The following is a 5199-nucleotide window of genomic DNA, read 5'->3' as shown; positions in this document are numbered from 1 at the left end:
ATATACCTAACAATGATAATGAATTATATTCTTTAATTACCTAATTTCCTCTTGAAATTTCTTTATCTAGTATTAATATTGTCAATGTTATTCCTTTTGCATATATCTATTATTCTAAACATTCTGTCATTTAAAATATACCATAGAGTACAGACACTTCTAACTAAATATAACTATCTTCATGCTTTCTTTTTTTTTTAAAAGATTTTATTTATTATGTATACAATACAGTGTGCTGCCTCCATGTAAGGCTGCAGGCCAGAAGAGGGCACCAGATCTCATTGTAGATGGTTGTGAGCCACCATGTGGTTGCTGGGAATTGAACTCAGGACCTCTGAAAGAACAGTCAGCATCCTTAACCTCTGAGCCATCTCTCCAGCCCCCTTCATGCTTTCTTGTAAGAATTTTAAATCATCAACACCTCTGAATTTAATACTGTTCATCTCAGTGTATTGGGGTTGCTCAACATACAGAGCAGACAAAATTTTCTGTATCTTTGAGGTCATCTTAGAAATATTAAAACCTTGATGCTTTGCAGGTAGGCACGGCTGTCCACAATTGTACAAATTACATGTCCTTGCTCAGATTCAGAGACATCTCTAGAAAAACGAATTAACCCGAAATACTGTAAAGCCATTGTCAGTGTTAAACCAACTTTATATGAAAACCAGAAAACTATAATTAGAGATACATGAGGCATTCTCTCTGAGAATGGCATTGCAGGAAAGAGACGGGCACTGGGAAGACAGAGCTGGCGTGGCTGCAGACATCTGAATTGGATTCACAAGTTCTGGCTGTGTGACCTGGCTCCTTGGCTGCTTAGCCACATTACCTCTGATACTTTCTACAAGCTGCGATCACTTTCTGCTTCTTGAGCCCATTGTGTGCCAGGAGACTTTTCAAGCCTGAAGAACAAAACAGACCACTTAGGCTGTAACACTGGTAGGTGGGCTCCCGAGAGCCCAACACATAACTCCCACCTGTTCCTTAAATTTGCCCTGTGTTCCATTGGGATGCGTTGCCTGCCCCTCAACCATAGGCAGAATGGGCAGCAGAGTCTGCTCTACCCACTGCTTCCTTGGGCCTCTCCTCATGCTGCCTCTGTGTAGACACTCATCGTATTCAATGAATGTGTGTGCCTTAGGCATTACAAGTAAAGCCCGGACAGAGAGGGTGGTGTATGATGCCATGGAATGAAGAAGGCCAGCCAGGTCTAACTGTGAGAAGTGGCCTCCTGCTGGAGAAAAGAGCTGGCAAGGACAATTAGGAAAGAACAGGGAAGTTCTGGGGCTGGGGAAAACAGAGTCCTTCAACTGTCTGAGAAAATGTCACACCAAAATTCATTATTTAAAACATTTAATAACCACAGCATGGAAAACTTGTAAGTATCCAAAAGGGAAATAAAATGGGATGGGCTGGAGCAACCTGCCCTAAGTCCACTGAATGAAACCCACTTGTTTTGCCACAGTCAAAAATTATTTGTATTATTAAGACTTTCTACAACTTAGCTTCCACCCTTAGGGTTGTGAAATAGCTTAATAAATAAAAAGCCAATCAAAAGATACACTTTTTAAACAATACCCAGCATACCACTGTAAGTACATCCAACAATCAGATCTGCCCAGTTTCAAGTGTTAAGCAAACTTCCCTAACATATTTTCAAATTGTCAATACATAGTTTTAATATAAGTTTCCAACCAAACAATTAATTATATTGAATTGGTCAAATACCTGTGAGTATATTATTCCAAGATTTTCAAATATGTATCTCTACGTCCTTTTCTAGATACAAGTCTGGCATGTATTCTTTCAATACTCTCTCCTGTGTGTCCCAGGAAGGTCATTCGGGTTTACTCTGGCTGTCAAGGGGAACACATTCAGCGAATTCTTAAGCTCTTGTCATCTCCCAGGCAGCCTTTTGTGGGGCAGGGCAGGAAGAGACAGGTTGCCCTGGGCAGTGTTGGACAGCACAGCTCTTTGTCTCTTCTTGTCAGCCGCCTCTGTCACTACATTGTTCTTCGGGCGGGTGCCTTTGATGGACTATCTACTCCCCTGTCTCAACACTCCCAGCAGCATTTGGAGAAATAGCAGCCGCTGCCACCACTGTTCGTTCTGGTGGAGAATAACCCACTACCCCACACGTTCGATGAGAACACCACACAGGAAACCCCAGAGCTGTGTCGCAGACTCCTTCCCTGAAAACACTTCCCAAAGGCTGCGAGACCAGCCGTGCGCACGAAGCAAACGTTTGCTTCACTGTTGTCGCGATGACACTATGATCAAAAGCGACTCGGAGGGGAAAGGGTTTATTTCGTCTAACAGGTTACAGCCCCTTATCCGGGGACACTGAGGCTTGACCTCAAGGCAGAAGTCACTGAGGGACACTGCTTACTGACTTGCTCATAGGCTCCTGCTCGGCCGTCTATTTTTTCTAAAAGATTATTATTTGTTGATGCATGAGTGAAGTGCTGGTAGAATTCTTTGTTGTTGTTTGTTTGTCTTACATTTATATTTACTGAATATCTGCTGTATCCTAGGCAAAAGGAACAATTACTTTTTGCTCTTCCACCAGTGCCCAAGTCCTTATTACAAAAAGTCCATTCTGCTAAATTGGCCTCCCCAATTCTTTGGTTAATCTTCAGGCACGGTTTTCCCACGTGTTCTTGAGAGCACAGTGGTAGAAGCCATGAAACCTCCCGATCCTGTCTAAAGGACAGAAGAACAGCCATTGCTTTCACCCCAGTCTGACAAAGGATTAACCAATGGAGTAAAACTCTTCCTTTTGGAGGCAGTGAAGCAGAACAACACCTGACTGCCAAATGTTTATTTTTATAAAAATCAAAGCACTGGGATATGAATCACCACATAAGAAGCCAATTGGTGAACTTCTCAGAACTCTGTTTTCCTTGTTTTGTTACCTGAGTGCAAGGCTCCAGTTACAAAGAGCGTGTAACAATGGCCACAGAAACGCAAGAGCACTCAAGGATGCGAAGGTCTTCAGAGCTTCCCACTGAACCTTGAAACTGTTTCTGAAAATGAAGTTTGCCAGTATTCCAGACAAACTTACAGTTGTTCCAAAGAATGAAGTGCTAGGGATATTTAAAGTCTTTTCTTTTATAATGTATTCTAACTTTTTTTTATGATTTCAGTGATCCTTGGACTTCTGAATTTTGCATCTCCTAGAGAAGGAATCTGCTGGCCATGATGCCATCTTGATGTCCTGGGTGCTTCTCTGCCCTGCATCCACACACGGCAGCATCTCAATTAGCTCTAAGCCTCTTGCTCAGGTTGCAATCGTGACCAAAAGTTTAAACCTTGATTACTAATGTTTTATAACAGAATAATTTTTGTTCCTTTTTGCCTTCATTTCCCCCTTCCATTTCCTCCCTCCAAGGCCTCCCATATATTCTTCCTTTCTCTCCTTGAAATTCATGGCCTTTTTCAAAATAATGCTGTTACATGTATATACATAGACATTCCTAAATGCAGCCTGCTTGGCCTATATAATGTTATTTGTATGTATGTTTCAGGAATGACCATTTGGTATTGGAAAACAAACTGGTGTCCTCTTTCCCACCTGTCCAAGATCACTGCTCTTAAACTCTGGATTTGCCCTCACACATCAATCAGTAATCAAGGAAATTCCTCACGGATATGCCCAAAGGCCATTCTGATGGAAGCAATTCTCCAGTTGAGGCTTCCTCTTCCCTGGTGCATCACATTGACAACCAAGATTAGTCATCACAGCCAGCAAGGCAGTACCAAAGTGAGAACTGTTCTACCCTGTCATCTCAGACAGCTGTTGTTAAGGATCATTATAAGTAGTTTATTCATTTATTTGTGCTGAGGAGGATACCTAGAATCTCACACATGCTAGCCAGGCACTCTACCACTATAGCTACATCCCAAAACAATGAATTAATTACTTCTTAGTATCATTATATAATTTCTATAACCCATTAACTGCATCATAATCATGCAGTTATTTCAGTAAAACTAGCTTTAGTCGACTTACAGAGCTGTGCAGACGCCTCCTCAATGCAATCTCCCTGCATTTCTTTTTTATTTATTTATTAAAGATTTCTGTCTCTTCCCCGCCACCATCTCCCATTTCCCTCCCCCTCCCCCAGTCAAGTTCCCCTCCCTCCTCAGCCCAAAGAGCAATCAGGGTTCCCTGCCCTGTGGGAAGTCCCAGGACCACCCATCTCCATCCAGGTCTAGTAAGGTGAGCATCCAAACTGCCTAGGCTCCCACAAAGCCAGTATGTGCAGTAGGATCAAAAACCCATTGCCATTGTTCTTGAGTTCTCAGTAGTCCTCATTGTCCGCTATGTTCAGCAAGTCCAGTTTTTGCTTTTTCAGACCCGGGCCAGCTGGCCTTGGTGAGTTCCCGATAGAACATCCCCATTGTCTCAGTGTGTGGGTGCACCCCTCGCAGTCTTGAGTTCCTTGCTCGTGCTCTCTCTCCTTCTGCTCCTGAGTTGGACCACCAAAAGACACTTAAGGGCATGCTCAACTTCCTTAGCGATCAGAGAAATGCAAATCAAGACAACTTTAAGATACCATCTTACACCTGTCAGAATGGCTAAAATAAAAAACACCAATGATAGCCTATGCTCGAGAGGTTGTGGAGAAAGGAGTACACTCATCCATTGCTGGTCAGAATACAAACTTGTGCAACCACTTTGGAAAGCAGTGTGGCGGTTTCTCAGGAAATTCGGGATCAACCTACCCCTGGACCCAACAATACCACTCTTGGGAATATACCCAAGAGAGGCCTTATCATACAACAAAAGTATATGCTCTACTATGTTCATAGCAGCATTGTTTGTAATACCCAGAACCTGGAATCTCCCTGCATTTCTACCACCCTGAAAGCACCCTCAGTAACATGGGCAATGAATCTCCACCCTCAGCCTCACATCCTGGAAACCACTGGGCTGCTTTTAGCTTCTATAGCTTTCTCTTTTCTAGGCATTTGACATGATTTTCCTTAGAGTCATAGTCTGGCCCCTCATCCATGTTGTAACATGTGTCAGCATGCACTCAATCCTTTGGAAGACAAAATCATTTGCTGTTTATTTACCAGTTTATGGATATATGGAGTATTTGAGTTTTACCATTTTATGAATATTTTGAGAAAAATAACATATAAATTTAGTTGACATGCTTTCATTTATTTTGGGTAGATATTCAAGGA

General features: G+C 42.4%; 1 pseudogene; it reads right to left on the bottom strand.

The window, feature by feature from the left end:
* Positions 1-2333: 2333 nt before the first annotated feature.
* Positions 2334-3243, bottom strand: LOC142846817 (complex I assembly factor TMEM126B, mitochondrial pseudogene; annotated as a pseudogene).
* Between the last annotated feature and the right edge of the window lie 1956 nt (positions 3244-5199).

This window comes from Microtus pennsylvanicus, chromosome 3 (genome assembly GCF_037038515.1).
Source record: "Microtus pennsylvanicus isolate mMicPen1 chromosome 3, mMicPen1.hap1, whole genome shotgun sequence".
Classification (NCBI taxonomy): Eukaryota; Metazoa; Chordata; class Mammalia; order Rodentia; family Cricetidae; genus Microtus; species Microtus pennsylvanicus.
This window is presented reverse-complemented; position numbering and strand designations above follow the sequence as displayed.